General features: G+C 40.4%; 3 long non-coding RNA genes across 3 annotated transcripts; all 3 read left to right on the top strand.

Moving 5' to 3' along the window:
• The first annotated feature begins 3009 nt into the window (after positions 1 to 3009).
• Positions 3010 to 3542, top strand: LOC125561867. Its single transcript, XR_007307569.1, has 2 exons — positions 3010 to 3055; positions 3248 to 3542. It is a non-coding gene; the product is annotated as an uncharacterized LOC125561867 (long non-coding RNA).
• Positions 3543 to 6878: 3336 nt separating this feature from the next.
• On the top strand, positions 6879 to 11859 carry LOC125561863. The gene is made up of 2 exons (XR_007307565.1): positions 6879 to 7569; positions 11762 to 11859. It is a non-coding gene; the product is annotated as an uncharacterized LOC125561863 (long non-coding RNA).
• A 4337-nt stretch (positions 11860 to 16196) lies between these two features.
• LOC125561865 lies at positions 16197 to 20563 on the top strand. Its single transcript, XR_007307567.1, has 2 exons — positions 16197 to 16335; positions 20466 to 20563. It is a non-coding gene; the product is annotated as an uncharacterized LOC125561865 (long non-coding RNA).
• The last annotated feature ends 254 nt before the right edge of the window (positions 20564 to 20817 follow it).

Raw genomic sequence — 20817 nt, 5'->3', positions numbered from 1 at the left:
ACCCTATATCCTTGCCTACCCATCAATAACTGACCTACACCCCTATGACACCTAATCACATAACTACCCTTTACCCATGTATAACCAAGCACTTACCAACTTGCACACCTGTGACTCTGTCGTTTACATTCTTTTCCCCTGTGCACCCACCCCCTAATGCCACCGTCCTTACCTTAACACCCCTGAAAAAGTCTCTAGTTTATCTTACCTGGATTCGAACCCTGGCCCATTTGCTTGAGAAGCGAAGCCTGTACCACTGAGCCATAGCGCCACTCTCGAGATATCAAGGAAAAACTACTCTATACCTTATAAGGCTGGGTAAACAAGGCTATACGGTAGTTACTTCTAGTTTTCAAGAGTGGCGCGATAGCTCAGTGGTACGGGCTTCGCTTCTCAAACAAGAGGCCCGTGGTTCGAATCCAGGTCAGATCAACTTGGGATTTTTTCAGGGGTGTTAAGATAAGGAAGTTAAGGGAACTTTAAGATAAGTGAGTTAGTGGGTGAGTTGACAGGTGTACAGGGTAACAAGAGTTGGTCAAACGGGTACTAGAATTCAAGGGATGGTAATAAGGGTCAATGATATCAAGAACTAGGTCATAGGGGTGCAAGTTATGAATGAGTGGGTACACAGGGGTAGAGGGTATCAATGGCTTGGTCTTGGAGATGCAGGGTTTTAGGGGATGGTTCAACCAGTGACATGGTTTCAAGAGCTAGGTAATATGGGTACATTATAATAATTAATAAAAATAATTAATAATAATAGCTACCCTATATCCCTGAGTATCCACGCCTAACTAAGCTACACCCCTACGACCTAGCACTAACTACGCTATACTCCTGAATACCTACCCCTAACTGAGCCTCACCCCTATGACCTAGCAATAACTACACTTTACCCCTGAGTACCCAACCCTTGCTAAGCTACACCCCTGTGACGTAGCACTAACTACCCTATACCCCTTAAAACCATACCCTAACTAAACTACACCCCTATAACCCTGTGTACCCACTCCTAACTAAACTACACTCCTATGTCCTAGCACAAACTAGCCTTTACCCCTGAGTACCTACACCTAGCTAAGCTACACCCCTACGACCTAGCACTAACTGGCCTATACCCCTGAATACCCAACCCTATCTAAACTACACCTCTACTACCTAGCACTAACTACCCTATACCCCTGAATACCTACCCCTAACTTAGCTACACCCTTATGACTTGGCTGTAACTACCCTATACCCCTGAGTACCCACCCCTAACTAAGCTAAACCCCTACGACCTAGCACTGACTACCCTATACCCATGAGTACCCACCGCTAACTAAGTTACACCCCTATGACTTAGCACTTACTACCCTATACCCCTGAGTACCAACCCCTAACAAAGCTACACCCCTATGACCTAGCACTTACTACCCTATATCCCTGCCTACCCATCCCTAACTGACCTACACCCCTATGACACCTAATCACATAACTACCCTTTACCCATGTATGACCAAGCGCTTACCAACTTGCACCCCTGTGACCCTGCCGTTCATATCCTGTACCCCTGTGCACCCACCCCCTAATGCCATCGTCCTTACCTTAACACCCCTGAAAGAGTCTCTTGTTTAATTGAATAACTTAGCTTAGTAAAAACCTAGTAATCAGTCTTGCACCTAAAATTTGTCCAGATATTTATTCTGAATATCTAATGTTACTGTAGTTGGTTTTTGTCTGTATATTCTGATCACCGTAAACCCTGCATATGAATAACCTAGTTATCTTTTCAAGCTAGCCTACCAGGTTTAAATTTAAATGGTGCATATAGAGGCATTAGGCTTCTAGCTTCTTATCTGAATATACAAAGATGGAGGAGGAGGCAGTTCTTTTGGAAAACCGTAATGATGCCAAAAAGGGTAATGTTCAAAAGCTGTTAAAGTTGTTATAGAAAAATAATATTGTGTATGTTTGTTTCAGCTTTGTTATGTTGGGACACTTGTAGTAATTTTGTCCTGGATACTTTATGTCAAATGACTATTATTTTTCAAACATTTTTTCAACTTATATTTTTGTTATTTCTTAAACTGAATTGTTTAATTAAATGATTTGTCAAATTCATAATAACGTCTTTCCCTTGGTGTTTCTAAATTACTCTAATTTCTCCAGTATTAACCCCTGAAGTAGGTGGAGTTTAAACGGCCATTTTGTAAAAACAGGGGGGAGGGGTTGAAATCATCCCTTTAGTTACCCAATTAGTAGGGGGAAATAACAAAATAGGGAGTAAAAATTGACTCCCATTTTGAGGGTGAATTGTACTCTTTTAATTGAGTAACTACAAGCAACCTAGTAAATTACTCCACTTAGCTATCCCCTAAAGTGGGTAAAATCTACTCCCCTGAGAGAGTAGGAAAAAAAGGAGTAAAAATAACTCCATTTTGAGGGTAAATTGTACTCCTTTAATGGAGTAATAGCAAGCAACCTAGTAAATCACTCCCTTTAGTTACTCCCCTACAGGGGTAAAATCTACTCCCTTGAGAGAGTAGAAAAAAGGGAGTAAAAAATTACTCCAAAAAGGGAGTCATTTTGTACCTTAGTTTTTTACTCCCTTTTTGGAGTTAAAACTACTCTCTGAAACTAACAGTGAATATAGAGTATGAATCTAATGCCTAAATGATGTAAAAAATGAACAGGAAATATGTCAAAAAAGTGTACAAAAAAACACCACAAATAATAGAATAGTTTCTATTACAGCGAAAGTAATTGTAAAATAAATTGTAGCGCAGAAATATTATAAGAAATAATATTATAAGACTAAAGTAAACAAAGAAAACTAACTTTTCTGGGTTAAGAATAGAACGGAAGTGACGTAGCACTTATGCATATTCGGTAAGTAAAATATGCGACAAAATTTAGAACGAACGAACGCTTTGACACAAGCCGATGCGTTACCATGAAATAGATAAGCTCACGTAAATGATGCGAATTTGTTCGGAAAATATGGTATTGATGGAGTAACATGAAAGGCAAAGGATTCTAACAGCGATGGCAAAAGGTTAGAGTGTTAAATGAGGTCGTACGTGTTATAGGAACGGAGATAATTGCTTGTTTAAACTTGAGTGACCTCGTGCCTGACCCGATGAGTAAATTGTTAGTGAAGCAATTCACAAAGCAGAATATAGCTTGAAGTTGTGTATAAGAACAAAATCATTCTCCAGAAAAGAATGTAAAACAGATCTAACAGATCTCCCCCATTCATAATGAGGTCGTACGTGTTATAGGAACGGAGATAATTGCTTGTTTAAACTCGAGTGACCTCGTGCCTGACCCGATGAGTAAATTGTTGGTGAAGCAATTCACAAAGCAGAAACTAGCTTGAAGTTGTGTATAAGAACAAAATAATTCTCCAGAAAAGAATGTAAAACAGATCTTAAATGATTGTAATAAACGGAGAAGTAATTCTGTCAGGTTATGTCCGGGTGGTTAAGATTATAGGGTTATGAGACGACGGGTTAAGGTTGTAATAAGAGATGGGGTTGATAATAAAACGACATGAGAGTTATGAATAAAGGGTTTTTTTTTGTTTAGTGGAGAAGGTAGTTAGTAAATATGGGTCAATGATATCAAAAACTAGGTCATAAGGGTGCAAGTTATGAATGAGTGGGTACACAGGGGTAGAGGGTATCAATGGCTTGGTCTTGGAGGTGCAGGGTTTTAGGGGATGGTTCAAACAGGCACAGGGTTTCAAGATCTAGATAAAATGGGTACATAATAATAATTAATAATAATAATTAATAATAATAATAGCTACCCTATATCCCTGAGTATCCACGCCTAACTAAGCTACACCCCTACGACCTAGCTTTAACTACGCTATAGTCCTGTATACCTACCCCTAACTGAGCCTCACCCCTATGACCTAGCAGTAACTACACTTTACCCCTGAGTACCCAACCCTTGCTAAGCTACACCCCTGTGACGTAGCACTAACTACCTTATACCCCTGAATACCCAACCCTAACTATACTACACCCCTATAACCCTGTGTACCCACTCCTAACTAAACTACACCCCTATATCCTAGCACAAACTAGCCTATACCCCTGAGTACCCACCCGTAACTAAGCTACACCCTTATGACTTGGCTGTACTTACCCTATACCCCTGAGTACCCACCCCTAACTAAGCTAAACCCCTACGACCTAGCACTAACTACCCTACACCCATGAGTACCCACCGCTAACTAAGCTACACCCCTATGACTTAGCACTTATTACCCTATACCCCTGAGTACCAACCCCTAACTAAGCTACACCCCTATGACCTAGCACTTACTACCCTATATCCTTGCCTACCCATCAATAACTGACCTACACCCCTATGACACCTAATCACATAACTACCCTTTAACCATGTATGACCAAGCGCTTACCAACTTGCACACCTGTGACTCTGTCGTTTACATTCTTTTCCCCTGTGCACCCACCCCCTAATGCCACCGTCCTTACCTTAACACCCCTGAAAAAGTCTCTAGTTTATCTTACCTGGATTCGAACCCTGGCCCGTTTGCTTGAGAAGCGAAGCCCGTACCACTGAGCCATAGCGCCACTCTCGAGATATCAAGGAAAAACTACTCTATACCTTATAAGGCTGGGTAAACAAGGCTATACGGTAGTTACTTCTAGTTTTCAAGAGAGTGGCGCGATAGCTCAGTGGTACGGGCTTCGCTTCTCAAACAAGAGGCCCGTGGTTCGAATCCAGGTCAGATCAACTTGGGATTTTTTCAGGGGTGTTAAGATAAGGAAGTTAAGGGAACTTTAAGATAAGTGAGTTAGTGGGTGAGTTGACAGGTGTACAGGGTAACAAGAGTTGGTCAAACGGGTACTAGAATTCAAGGGATGGTAATAAGGGTCAATGATATCAAGAACTAGGTCATAGGGGTGCAAGTTATGAATGAGTGGGTACACAGGGGTAGAGGGTATCAATGGCTTGGTCTTGGAGGTGCAGGGTTTTAGGGGATGGTTCAACCAGTGACATGGTTTCAAGAGCTAGGTAATATGGGTACATTATAATAATTAATAAAAATAATTAATAATAATGGCTACCCTATATCCCTGAGTATCCACGCCTAACTAAGCTACACCCCTACGACCTAGCACTAACTACGCTATACTCCTGAATACCTACCCCTAACTGAGCCTCACCCCTATGACCTAGCAATAACTACACTTTACCCCTGAGTACCCAACCCTTGCTAAGCTACACCCCTGTGACGTAGCACTAACTACCCTATACCCCTTAAAACCATACCCTAACTAAACTACACCCCTATAACCCTGTGTACCCACTCCTAACTAAACTACACTCCTATGTCCTAGCACAAACTAGCCTTTACCCCTGAGTACCTACACCTAGCTAAGCTACACCCCTACGACCTAGCACTAACTGGCCTATACCCCTGAATACCCAACCCTAACTAAACTACACCTCTACTACCTAGCACTAACTACCCTATACCCCTGAATACCTACCCCTAACTTAGCTACACCCTTATGACTTGGCTGTAACTACCCTATACCCCTGAGTACCCACCCCTAACTAAGCTAAACCCCTACGACCTAGCACTGACTACCCTATACCCATGAGTACCCACCGCTAACTAAGTTACACCCCTATGACTTAGCACTTACTACCCTATACCCCTGAGTACCAACCCCTAACAAAGCTACACCCCTATGACCTAGCACTTACTACCCTATATCCCTGCCTACCCATCCCTAACTGACCTACACCCCTATGACACCTAATCACATAACTACCCTTTACCCATGTATGACCAAGCGCTTACCAACTTGCACCCCTGTGACCCTGCCGTTCATATCCTGTACCCCTGTGCACCCACCCCCTAATGCCATCGTCCTTACCTTAACACCCCTGAAAGAGTCTCTTGTTTAATTGAATAACTTAGCTTAGTAAAAACCTAGTAATCAGTCTTGCACCTAAAATTTGTCCAGATATTTATTCTGAATATCTAATGTTACTGTAGTTGGTTTTTGTCTGTATATTCTGATCACCGTAAACCCTGCATATGAATAACCTAGTTATCTTTTCAAGCTAGCCTACCAGGTTTAAATTTAAATGGTGCATATAGAGGCATTAGGCTTCTAGCTTCTTATCTGAATATACAAAGATGGAGGAGGAGGCAGTTCTTTTGGAAAACCGTAATGATGCCAAAAAGGGTAATGTTCAAAAGCTGTTAAAGTTGTTATAGAAAAATAATATTGTGTATGTTTGTTTCAGCTTTGTTATGTTGGGACACTTGTAGTAATTTTGTCCTGGATACTTTATGTCAAATGACTATTATTTTTCAAACATTTTTTCAACTTATATTTTTGTTATTTCTTAAACTGAATTGTTTAATTAAATGATTTGTCAAATTCATAATAACGTCTTTCCCTTGGTGTTTCTAAATTACTCTAATTTCTCCAGTATTAACCCCTGAAGTAGGTGGAGTTTAAACGGCCATTTTGTAAAAACAGGGGGGAGGGGTTGAAATCATCCCTTTAGTTACCCAATTAGTAGGGGGAAATAACAAAATAGGGAGTAAAAATTGACTCCCATTTTGAGGGTGAATTGTACTCTTTTAATGGAGTAACTACAAGCAACCTAGTAAATTACTCCACTTAGCTACCCCCTAAAGTGGGTAAAATCTACTCCCCTGAGAGAGTAGGAAAAAAAGGAGTAAAAAATAACTCCATTTTGAGGGTAAATTGTACTCCTTTAATGGAGTAATAGCAAGCAACCTAGTAAATCACTCCCTTTAGTTACTCCCCTACAGGGGTAAAATCTACTCCCTTGAGAGAGTAGAAAAAAGGGAGTAAAAAATTACTCCAAAAAGGGAGTCATTTTGTACCTCAGTTTTTTACTCCCTTTTTGGAGTTAAAACTACTCTCTGAAACTAACAGTGAATATAGAGTATGAATCTAATGCCTAAATGATGTAAAAAATGAACAGGAAATATGTCAAAAAAGTGTACAAAAAACCACCACAAATAATAGAATAGTTTCTATTACAGCGAAAGTAATTGTAAAATAAATTGTAGCGCAGAAATATTATAAGAAATAATATTATAAGACTAAAGTAAACAAAGAAAACTAACTTTTCTGGGTTAAGAATAGAACGGAAGTGACGTAGCACTTATGCATATTCGGTAAGTAAAATATGCGACCAAATTTAGAACGAACGAACGCTTTGACACAAGCCGATGCGTTACCATGAAATAGATAAGCTCACGTAAATGATGCGAATTTGTTCGGAAAATATGTGTATTGATGGAGTAACATGAAAGACAAAGGATTCTAACAGCGATGGCAAAAGGTTAGAGTGTTAAATGAGGTCGTACGTGTTATAGGAACGGAGATAATTGCTTGTTTAAACTCGAGTGACCTCGTGCCTGACCCGATGAGTAAATTGTTAGTGAAGCAATTCACAAAGCAGAATATAGCTTGAAGTTGTGTATAAGAACAAAATCATTCTCCAGAAAAGAATGTAAAACAGATCTAACAGATCTCCCCCATTCATAATGAGGTCGTACGTGTTATAGGAACGGAGATAATTGCTTGTTTAAACTCGAGTGACCTCGTGCCTGACCCGATGAGTAAATTGTTGGTGAAGCAATTCACAAAGCAGAAACTAGCTTGAAGTTGTGTATAAGAACAAAATAATTCTCCAGAAAAGAATGTAAAACAGATCTTGAATGATTGTAATAAACGGAGAAGTAATTCTGTCAGGTTATGTCCGGGTGGTTAAGATTATAGGGTTATGAGACGACGGGTTAAGGTTGTAATAAGAGATGGGGTTGATAATAAAACGACATGAGAGTTATGAATAAAGGGTTTTTTTTTTGTTTAGTGGAGAAGGTAGTTAGTAAATATGGGTCAATGATATCAAAAACTAGGTCATAAGGGTGCAAGTTATGAATGAGTGGGTACACAGGGGTAGAGGGTATCAATGGCTTGGTCTTGGAGGTGCAGGGTTTTAGGGGATGGTTCAAACAGGCACAGGGTTTCAAGATCTAGATAAAATGGGTACATAATAATAATTAATAATAATAATTAATAATAATAATAGCTACCCTATATCCCTGAGTATCCACGCCTAACTAAGCTACACCCCTACGACCTAGCTTTAACTACGCTATAGTCCTGTATACCTACCCCTAACTGAGCCTCACCCCTATGACCTAGCAATAACTACACTTTACCCCTGAGAACCAAACCCTTGCTAAGCTACACCCCTGTGACGTAGCACTAACTACCTTATACCCCTGAATACCCAACCCTAACTATACTACACCCCTATAACCCTGTGTACCCACTCCTAACTAAACTACACCCCTATGTCCTAGCACAAACTAGCCTATACCCCTGAGTACCCACACCTAGCTAAGCTACACCCCTACGACCTATCACTAACTAGCCTATACCCCTGAGTACCCACCCGTAACTAAGCTACACCCTTATGACTTGGCTGTACTTACCCTATACCCCTGAGTACCCACCCCTAACTAAGCTAAACCCCTACGACCTAGCACTAACTACCCTACACCCATGAGTACCCACCGCTAACTAAGCTACACCCCTATGACTTAGCACTTATTACCCTATACCCCTGAGTACCAACCCCTAACTAAGCTACACCCCTATGACCTAGCACTTACTACCCTATATCCTTGCCTACCCATCAATAACTGACCTACACCCCTATGACACCTAATCACATAACTACCCTTTACCCATGTATAACCAAGCACTTACCAACTTGCACACCTGTGACTCTGTCGTTTACATTCTTTTCCCCTGTGCACCCACCCCCTAATGCCACCGTCCTTACCTTAACACCCCTGAAAAAGTCTCTAGTTTATCTTACCTGGATTCGAACCCTGGCCCATTTGCTTGAGAAGCGAAGCCTGTACCACTGAGCCATAGCGCCACTCTCGAGATATCAAGGAAAAACTACTCTATACCTTATAAGGCTGGGTAAACAAGGCTATACGGTAGTTACTTCTAGTTTTCAAGAGAGTGGCGCGATAGCTCAGTGGTACGGGCTTCGCTTCTCAAACAAGAGGCCCGTGGTTCGAATCCAGGTCAGATCAACTTGGGATTTTTTCAGGGGTGTTAAGATAAGGAAGTTAAGGGAACTTTAAGATAAGTGAGTTAGTGGGTGAGTTGACAGGTGTACAGGGTAACAAGAGTTGGTCAAACGGGTACTAGAATTCAAGGGATGGTAATAAGGGTCAATGATATCAAGAACTAGGTCATAGGGGTGCAAGTTATGAATGAGTGGGTACACAGGGGTAGAGGGTATCAATGGCTTGGTCTTGGAGATGCAGGGTTTTAGGGGATGGTTCAACCAGTGACATGGTTTCAAGAGCTAGGTAATATGGGTACATTATAATAATTAATAAAAATAATTAATAATAATAGCTACCCTATATCCCTGAGTATCCACGCCTAACTAAGCTACACCCCTACGACCTAGCACTAACTACGCTATACTCCTGAATACCTACCCCTAACTGAGCCTCACCCCTATGACCTAGCAATAACTACACTTTACCCCTGAGTACCCAACCCTTGCTAAGCTACACCCCTGTGACGTAGCACTAACTACCCTATACCCCTTAAAACCATACCCTAACTAAACTACACCCCTATAACCCTGTGTACCCACTCCTAACTAAACTACACTCCTATGTCCTAGCACAAACTAGCCTTTACCCCTGAGTACCTACACCTAGCTAAGCTACACCCCTACGACCTAGCACTAACTGGCCTATACCCCTGAATACCCAACCCTATCTAAACTACACCTCTACTACCTAGCACTAACTACCCTATACCCCTGAATACCTACCCCTAACTTAGCTACACCCTTATGACTTGGCTGTAACTACCCTATACCCCTGAGTACCCACCCCTAACTAAGCTAAACCCCTACGACCTAGCACTGACTACCCTATACCCATGAGTACCCACCGCTAACTAAGTTACACCCCTATGACTTAGCACTTACTACCCTATACCCCTGAGTACCAACCCCTAACAAAGCTACACCCCTATGACCTAGCACTTACTACCCTATATCCCTGCCTACCCATCCCTAACTGACCTACACCCCTATGACACCTAATCACATAACTACCCTTTACCCATGTATGACCAAGCGCTTACCAACTTGCACCCCTGTGACCCTGCCGTTCATATCCTGTACCCCTGTGCACCCACCCCCTAATGCCATCGTCCTTACCTTAACACCCCTGAAAGAGTCTCTTGTTTAATTGAATAACTTAGCTTAGTAAAAACCTAGTAATCAGTCTTGCACCTAAAATTTGTCCAGATATTTATTCTGAATATCTAATGTTACTGTAGTTGGTTTTTGTCTGTATATTCTGATCACCGTAAACCCTGCATATGAATAACCTAGTTATCTTTTCAAGCTAGCCTACCAGGTTTAAATTTAAATGGTGCATATAGAGGCATTAGGCTTCTAGCTTCTTATCTGAATATACAAAGATGGAGGAGGAGGCAGTTCTTTTGGAAAACCGTAATGATGCCAAAAAGGGTAATGTTCAAAAGCTGTTAAAGTTGTTATAGAAAAATAATATTGTGTATGTTTGTTTCAGCTTTGTTATGTTGGGACACTTGTAGTAATTTTGTCCTGGATACTTTATGTCAAATGACTATTATTTTTCAAACATTTTTTCAACTTATATTTTTGTTATTTCTTAAACTGAATTGTTTAATTAAATGATTTGTCAAATTCATAATAACGTCTTTCCCTTGGTGTTTCTAAATTACTCTAATTTCTCCAGTATTAACCCCTGAAGTAGGTGGAGTTTAAACGGCCATTTTGTAAAAACAGGGGGGAGGGGTTGAAATCATCCCTTTAGTTACCCAATTAGTAGGGGGAAATAACAAAATAGGGAGTAAAAATTGACTCCCATTTTGAGGGTGAATTGTACTCTTTTAATGGAGTAACTACAAGCAACCTAGTAAATTACTCCACTTAGCTACCCCCTAAAGTGGGTAAAATCTACTCCCCTGAGAGAGTAGGAAAAAAAGGAGTAAAAAATAACTCCATTTTGAGGGTAAATTGTACTCCTTTAATGGAGTAATAGCAAGCAACCTAGTAAATCACTCCCTTTAGTTACTCCCCTACAGGGGTAAAATCTACTCCCTTGAGAGAGTAGAAAAAAGGGAGTAAAAAATTACTCCAAAAAGGGAGTCATTTTGTACCTCAGTTTTTTACTCCCTTTTTGGAGTTAAAACTACTCTCTGAAACTAACAGTGAATATAGAGTATGAATCTAATGCCTAAATGATGTAAAAAATGAACAGGAAATATGTCAAAAAAGTGTACAAAAAACCACCACAAATAATAGAATAGTTTCTATTACAGCGAAAGTAATTGTAAAATAAATTGTAGCGCAGAAATATTATAAGAAATAATATTATAAGACTAAAGTAAACAAAGAAAACTAACTTTTCTGGGTTAAGAATAGAACGGAAGTGACGTAGCACTTATGCATATTCGGTAAGTAAAATATGCGACCAAATTTAGAACGAACGAACGCTTTGACACAAGCCGATGCGTTACCATGAAATAGATAAGCTCACGTAAATGATGCGAATTTGTTCGGAAAATATGTGTATTGATGGAGTAACATGAAAGACAAAGGATTCTAACAGCGATGGCAAAAGGTTAGAGTGTTAAATGAGGTCGTACGTGTTATAGGAACGGAGATAATTGCTTGTTTAAACTCGAGTGACCTCGTGCCTGACCCGATGAGTAAATTGTTAGTGAAGCAATTCACAAAGCAGAATATAGCTTGAAGTTGTGTATAAGAACAAAATCATTCTCCAGAAAAGAATGTAAAACAGATCTAACAGATCTCCCCCATTCATAATGAGGTCGTACGTGTTATAGGAACGGAGATAATTGCTTGTTTAAACTCGAGTGACCTCGTGCCTGACCCGATGAGTAAATTGTTGGTGAAGCAATTCACAAAGCAGAAACTAGCTTGAAGTTGTGTATAAGAACAAAATAATTCTCCAGAAAAGAATGTAAAACAGATCTTGAATGATTGTAATAAACGGAGAAGTAATTCTGTCAGGTTATGTCCGGGTGGTTAAGATTATAGGGTTATGAGACGACGGGTTAAGGTTGTAATAAGAGATGGGGTTGATAATAAAACGACATGAGAGTTATGAATAAAGGGTTTTTTTTTTGTTTAGTGGAGAAGGTAGTTAGTAAATATGGGTCAATGATATCAAAAACTAGGTCATAAGGGTGCAAGTTATGAATGAGTGGGTACACAGGGGTAGAGGGTATCAATGGCTTGGTCTTGGAGGTGCAGGGTTTTAGGGGATGGTTCAAACAGGCACAGGGTTTCAAGATCTAGATAAAATGGGTACATAATAATAATTAATAATAATAATTAATAATAATAATAGCTACCCTATATCCCTGAGTATCCACGCCTAACTAAGCTACACCCCTACGACCTAGCTTTAACTACGCTATAGTCCTGTATACCTACCCCTAACTGAGCCTCACCCCTATGACCTAGCAATAACTACACTTTACCCCTGAGAACCAAACCCTTGCTAAGCTACACCCCTGTGACGTAGCACTAACTACCTTATACCCCTGAATACCCAACCCTAACTATACTACACCCCTATAACCCTGTGTACCCACTCCTAACTAAACTACACCCCTATGTCCTAGCACAAACTAGCCTATACCCCTGAGTACCCACACCTAGCTAAGCTACACCCCTACGACCTATCACTAACTAGCCTATACCCCTGAGTACCCACCCGTAACTAAGCTACACCCTTATGACTTGGCTGTACTTACCCTATACCCCTGAGTACCCACCCCTAACTAAGCTAAACCCCTACGACCTAGCACTAACTACCCTACACCCATGAGTACCCACCGCTAACTAAGCTACACCCCTATGACTTAGCACTTATTACCCTATACCCCTGAGTACCAACCCCTAACTAAGCTACACCCCTATGACCTAGCACTTACTACCCTATATCCTTGCCTACCCATCAATAACTGACCTACACCCCTATGACACCTAATCACATAACTACCCTTTACCCATGTATAACCAAGCACTTACCAACTTGCACACCTGTGACTCTGTCGTTTACATTCTTTTCCCCTGTGCACCCACCCCCTAATGCCACCGTCCTTACCTTAACACCCCTGAAAAAGTCTCTAGTTTATCTTACCTGGATTCGAACCCTGGCCCATTTGCTTGAGAAGCGAAGCCTGTACCACTGAGCCATAGCGCCACTCTCGAGATATCAAGGAAAAACTACTCTATACCTTATAAGGCTGGGTAAACAAGGCTATACGGTAGTTACTTCTAGTTTTCAAGAGAGTGGCGCGATAGCTCAGTGGTACGGGCTTCGCTTCTCAAACAAGAGGCCCGTGGTTCGAATCCAGGTCAGATCAACTTGGGATTTTTTCAGGGGTGTTAAGATAAGGAAGTTAAGGGAACTTTAAGATAAGTGAGTTAGTGGGTGAGTTGACAGGTGTACAGGGTAACAAGAGTTGGTCAAACGGGTACTAGAATTCAAGGGATGGTAATAAGGGTCAATGATATCAAGAACTAGGTCATAGGGGTGCAAGTTATGAATGAGTGGGTACACAGGGGTAGAGGGTATCAATGGCTTGGTCTTGGAGATGCAGGGTTTTAGGGGATGGTTCAACCAGTGACATGGTTTCAAGAGCTAGGTAATATGGGTACATTATAATAATTAATAAAAATAATTAATAATAATAGCTACCCTATATCCCTGAGTATCCACGCCTAACTAAGCTACACCCCTACGACCTAGCACTAACTACGCTATACTCCTGAATACCTACCCCTAACTGAGCCTCACCCCTATGACCTAGCAATAACTACACTTTACCCCTGAGTACCCAACCCTTGCTAAGCTACACCCCTGTGACGTAGCACTAACTACCCTATACCCCTTAAAACCATACCCTAACTAAACTACACCCCTATAACCCTGTGTACCCACTCCTAACTAAACTACACTCCTATGTCCTAGCACAAACTAGCCTTTACCCCTGAGTACCTACACCTAGCTAAGCTACACCCCTACGACCTAGCACTAACTGGCCTATACCCCTGAATACCCAACCCTATCTAAACTACACCTCTACTACCTAGCACTAACTACCCTATACCCCTGAATACCTACCCCTAACTTAGCTACACCCTTATGACTTGGCTGTAACTACCCTATACCCCTGAGTACCCACCCCTAACTAAGCTAAACCCCTACGACCTAGCACTGACTACCCTATACCCATGAGTACCCACCGCTAACTAAGTTACACCCCTATGACTTAGCACTTACTACCCTATACCCCTGAGTACCAACCCCTAACAAAGCTACACCCCTATGACCTAGCACTTACTACCCTATATCCCTGCCTACCCATCCCTAACTGACCTACACCCCTATGACACCTAATCACATAACTACCCTTTACCCATGTATGACCAAGCGCTTACCAACTTGCACCCCTGTGACCCTGCCGTTCATATCCTGTACCCCTGTGCACCCACCCCCTAATGCCATCGTCCTTACCTTAACACCCCTGAAAGAGTCTCTTGTTTAATTGAATAACTTAGCTTAGTAAAAACCTAGTAATCAGTCTTGCACCTAAAATTTGTCCAGATATTTATTCTGAATATCTAATGTTACTGTAGTTGGTTTTTGTCTGTATATTCTGATCACCGTAAACCCTGCATATGAATAACCTAGTTATCTTTTCAAGCTAGCCTACCAGGTTTAAATTTAAATGGTGCATATAGAGGCATTAGGCTTCTAGCTTCTTATCTGAATATACAAAGATGGAGGAGGAGGCAGTTCTTTTGGAAAACCGTAATGATGCCAAAAAGGGTAATGTTCAAAAGCTGTTAAAGTTGTTATAGAAAAATAATATTGTGTATGTTTGTTTCAGCTTTGTTATGTTGGGACACTTGTAGTAATTTTGTCCTGGATACTTTATGTCAAATGACTATTATTTTTCAAACATTTTTTCAACTTATATTTTTGTTATTTCTTAAACTGAATTGTTTAATTAAATGATTTGTCAAATTCATAATAACGTCTTTCCCTTGGTGTTTCTAAATTACTCTAATTTCTCCAGTATTAACCCCTGAAGTAGGTGGAGTTTAAACGGCCATTTTGTAAAAACAGGGGGGAGGGGTTGAAATCATCCCTTTAGTTACCCAATTAGTAGGGGGAAATAACAAAATAGGGAGTAAAAATTGACTCCCATTTTGAGGGTGAATTGTACTCTTTTAATTGAGTAACTACAAGCAACCTAGTAAATTACTCCACTTAGCTATCCCCTAAAGTGGGTAAAATCTACTCCCCTGAGAGAGTAGGAAAAAAAGGAGTAAAAATAACTCCATTTTGAGGGTAAATTGTACTCCTTTAATGGAGTAATAGCAAGCAACCTAGTAAATCACTCCCTTTAGTTACTCCCCTACAGGGGTAAAATCTACTCCCTTGAGAGAGTAGAAAAAAGGGAGTAAAAAATTACTCCAAAAAGGGAGTCATTTTGTACCTTAGTTTTTTACTCCCTTTTTGGAGTTAAAACTACTCTCTGAAACTAACAGTGAATATAGAGTATGAATCTAATGCCTAAATGATGTAAAAAATGAACAGGAAATATGTCAAAAAAGTGTACAAAAAAACACCACAAATAATAGAATAGTTTCTATTACAGCGAAAGTAATTGTAAAATAAATTGTAGCGCAGAAATATTATAAGAAATAATATTATAAGACTAAAGTAAACAAAGAAAACTAACTTTTCTGGGTTAAGAATAGAACGGAAGTGACGTAGCACTTATGCATATTCGGTAAGTAAAATATGCGACCAAATTTAGAACGAACGAACGCTTTGACACAAGCCGATGCGTTACCATGAAATAGATAAGCTCACGTAAATGATGCGAATTTGTTCGGAAAATATGGTATTGATGGAGTAACATGAAAGGCAAAGGATTCTAACAGCGATGGCAAAAGGTTAGAGTGTTAAATGAGGTCGTACGTGTTATAGGAACGGAGATAATTGCTTGTTTAAACTTGAGTGACCTCGTGCCTGACCCGATGAGTAAATTGTTAGTGAAGCAATTCACAAAGCAGAATATAGCTTGAAGTTGTGTATAAGAACAAAATCATTCTCCAGAAAAGAATGTAAAACAGATCTAACAGATCTCCCCCATTCATAATGAGGTCGTACGTGTTATAGGAACGGAGATAATTGCTTGTTTAAACTCGAGTGACCTCGTGCCTGACCCGATGAGTAAATTGTTGGTGAAGCAATTCACAAAGCAGAAACTAGCTTGAAGTTGTGTATAAGAACAAAATAATTCTCCAGAAAAGAATGTAAAACAGATCTTAAATGATTGTAATAAACGGAGAAGTAATTCTGTCAGGTTATGTCCGGGTGGTTAAGATTATAGGGTTATGAGACGACGGGTTAAGGTTGTAATAAGAGATGGGGTTGATAATAAAACGACATGAGAGTTATGAATAAAGGGTTTTTTTTTGTTTAGTGGAGAAGGTAGTTAGTAAATATGGGTCAATGATATCAAAAACTAGGTCATAAGGGTGCAAGTTATGAATGAGTGGGTACACAGGGGTAGAGGGTATCAATGGCTTGGTCTTGGAGGTGCAGGGTTTTAGGGGATGGTTCAAACAGGCACAGGGTTTCAAGATCTAGATAAAATGGGTACATAATAATAATTAATAATAATAATTAATAATAATAATAGCTACCCTATATCCCTGAGTATCCACGCCTAACTAAGCTACACCCCTACGACCTAGCTTTAACTACGCTATAGTCCTGTATACCTACCCCTAACTGAGCCTCACCCCTATGACCTAGCAGTAACTACACTTTACCCCTGAGTACCCAACCCTTGCTAAGCTACACCCCTGTGACGTAGCACTAACTACCTTATACCCCTGAATACCCAACCCTAACTATACTACACCCCTATAACCCTGTGTACCCACTCCTAACTAAACTACACCCCTATATCCTAGCACAAACTAGCCTATACCCCTGAGTACCCACCCGTAACTAAGCTACACCCTTATGACTTGGCTGTACTTACCCTATACCCCTGAGTACCCACCCCTAACTAAGCTAAACCCCTACGACCTAGCACTAACTACCCTACACCCATGAGTACCCACCGCTAACTAAGCTACACCCCTATGACTTAGCACTTATTACCCTATACCCCTGAGTACCAACCCCTAACTAAGCTACACCCCTATGACCTAGCACTTACTACCCTATATCCTTGCCTACCCATCAATAACTGACCTACACCCCTATGACACCTAATCACATAACTACCCTTTAACCATGTATGACCAAGCGCTTACCAACTTGCACACCTGTGACTCTGTCGTTTACATTCTTTTCCCCTGTGCACCCACCCCCTAATGCCACCGTCCTTACCTTAACACCCCTGAAAAAGTCTCTAGTTTATCTTACCTGGATTCGAACCCTGGCCCGTTTGCTTGAGAAGCGAAGCCCGTACCACTGAGCCATAGCGCCACTCTCGAGATATCAAGGAAAAACTACTCTATACCTTATAAGGCTGGGTAAACAAGGCTATACGGTAGTTACTTCTAGTTTTCAAGAGAGTGGCGCGATAGCTCAGTGGTACGGGCTTCGCTTCTCAAACAAGAGGCCCGTGGTTCGAATCCAGGTCAGATCAACTTGGGATTTTTTCAGGGGTGTTAAGATAAGGAAGTTAAGGGAACTTTAAGATAAGTGAGTTAGTGGGTGAGTTGACAGGTGTACAGGGTAACAAGAGTTGGTCAAACGGGTACTAGAATTCAAGGGATGGTAATAAGGGTCAATGATATCAAGAACTAGGTCATAGGGGTGCAAGTTATGAATGAGTGGGTACACAGGGGTAGAGGGTATCAATGGCTTGGTCTTGGAGGTGCAGGGTTTTAGGGGATGGTTCAACCAGTGACATGGTTTCAAGAGCTAGGTAATATGGGTACATTATAATAATTAATAAAAATAATTAATAATAATAGCTACCCTATATCCCTGAGTATCCACGCCTAACTAAGCTACACCCCTACGACCTAGCACTAACTACGCTATACTCCTGAATACCTACCCCTAACTGAGCCTCACCCCTATGACCTAGCAATAACTACACTTTACCCCTGAGTACCCAACCCTTGCTAAGCTACACCCCTGTGACGTAGCACTAACTACCCTATACCCCTTAAAACCATACCCTAACTAAACTACACCCCTATAACCCTGTGTACCCACTCCTAACTAAACTACACTCCTATGTCCTAGCACAAACTAGCCTTTACCCCTGAGTACCTACACCTAGCTAAGCTACACCCCTACGACCTAGCACTAACTGGCCTATACCCCTGAATACCCAACCCTAACTAAACTACACCTCTACTACCTAGCACTAACTACCCTATACCCCTGAATACCTACCCCTAACTTAGCTACACCCTTATGACTTGGCTGTAACTACCCTATACCCCTGAGTACCCACCCCTAACTAAGCTAAACCCCTACAACCTAGCACTGACTACCCTATACCCATGAGTACCCACCGCTAACTAAGTTACACCCCTATGACTTAGCACTTACTACCCTATACCCCTGAGTACCAACCCCTAACAAAGCTACACCCCTATGACCTAGCACTTACTACCCTATATCCCTGCCTACCCATCCCTAACTGACCTACACCCCTATGACACCTAATCACATAACTACCCTTTACCCATGTATGACCAAGCGCTTACCAACTTGCACCCCTGTGACCCTGCCGTTCATATCCTGTACCCCTGTGCACCCACCCCCTAATGCCATCGTCCTTACCTTAACACCCCTGAAAGAGTCTCTTGTTTAATTGAATAACTTAGCTTAGTAAAAACCTAGTAATCAGTCTTGCACCTAAAATTTGTCCAGATATTTATTCTGAATATCTAATGTTACTGTAGTTGGTTTTTGTCTGTATATTCTGATCACCGTAAACCCTGCATATGAATAACCTAGTTATCTTTTCAAGCTAGCCTACCAGGTTTAAATTTAAATGGTGCATATAGAGGCATTAGGCTTCTAGCTTCTTATCTGAATATACAAAGATGGAGGAGGAGGCAGTTCTTTTGGAAAACCGTAATGATGCCAAAAAGGGTAATGTTCAAAAGCTGTTAAAGTTGTTATAGAAAAATAATATTGTGTATGTTTGTTTCAGCTTTGTTATGTTGGGACACTTGTAGTAATTTTGTCCTGGATACTTTATGTCAAATGACTATTATTTTTCAAACATTTTTTCAACTTATATTTTTGTTATTTCTTAAACTGAATTGTTTAATTAAATGATTTGTCAAATTCATAATAACGTCTTTCCCTTGGTGTTTCTAAATTACTCTAATTTCTCCAGTATTAACCCCTGAAGTAGGTGGAGTTTAAACGGCCATTTTGTAAAAACAGGGGGGAGGGGTTGAAATCATCCCTTTAGTTACCCAATTAGTAGGGGGAAATAACAAAATAGGGAGTAAAAATTGACTCCCATTTTGAGGGTGAATTGTACTCTTTTAATGGAGTAACTACAAGCAACCTAGTAAATTACTCCACTTAGCTACCCCCTAAAGTGGGTAAAATCTACTCCCCTGAGAGAGTAGGAAAAAAAGGAGTAAAAAATAACTCCATTTTGAGGGTAAATTGTACTCCTTTAATGGAGTAATAGCAAGCAACCTAGTAAATCACTCCCTTTAGTTACTCCCCTACAGGGGTAAAATCTACTCCCTTGAGAGAGTAGAAAAAAGGGAGTAAAAAATTACTCCAAAAAGGGAGTCATTTTGTACCTCAGTTTTTTACTCCCTTTTTGGAGTTAAAACTACTCTCTGAAACTAACAGTGAATATAGAGTATGAATCTAATGCCTAAATGATGTAAAAAATGAACAGGAAATATGTCAAAAAAGTGTACAAAAAACCACCACAAATAATAGAATAGTTTCTATTACAGCGAAAGTAATTGTAAAATAAATTGTAGCGCAGAAATATTATAAGAAATAATATTATAAGACTAAAGTAAACAAAGAAAACTAACTTTTCTGGGTTAAGAATAGAACGGAAGTGACGTAGCACTTATGCATATTCGGTAAGTAAAATATGCGACCAAATTTAGAACGAACGAACGCTTTGACACAAGCCGATGCGTTACCATGAAATAGATAAGCTCACGTAAATGATGCGAATTTGTTCGGAAAATATGTGTATTGATGGAGTAACATGAAAGACAAAGGATTCTAACAGCGATGGCAAAAGGTTAGAGTGTTAAATGAGGTCGTACGTGTTATAGGAACGGAGATAATTGCTTGTTTAAACTCGAGTGACCTCGTGCCTGACCCGATGAGTAAATTGTTAGTGAAGCAATTCACAAAGCAGAATATAGCTTGAAGTTGTGTATAAGAACAAAATCATTCTCCAGAAAAGAATGTAAAACAGATCTAACAGATCTCCCCCATTCATAATGAGGTCGTACGTGTTATAGGAACGGAGATAATTGCTTGTTTAAACTCGAGTGACCTCGTGCCTGACCCGATGAGTAAATTGTTGGTGAAGCAATTCACAAAGCAGAAACTAGCTTGAAGTTGTGTATAAGAACAAAATAATTCTCCAGAAAAGAATGTAAAAC

This window comes from Nematostella vectensis, chromosome 4, assembly GCF_932526225.1.
Source record: "Nematostella vectensis chromosome 4, jaNemVect1.1, whole genome shotgun sequence".
Classification (NCBI taxonomy): Eukaryota; Metazoa; Cnidaria; class Anthozoa; order Actiniaria; family Edwardsiidae; genus Nematostella; species Nematostella vectensis.
The sequence above is the reverse complement of the archived record's forward strand: the minus strand, read 5'-3'. Positions and strand labels throughout refer to the sequence as shown.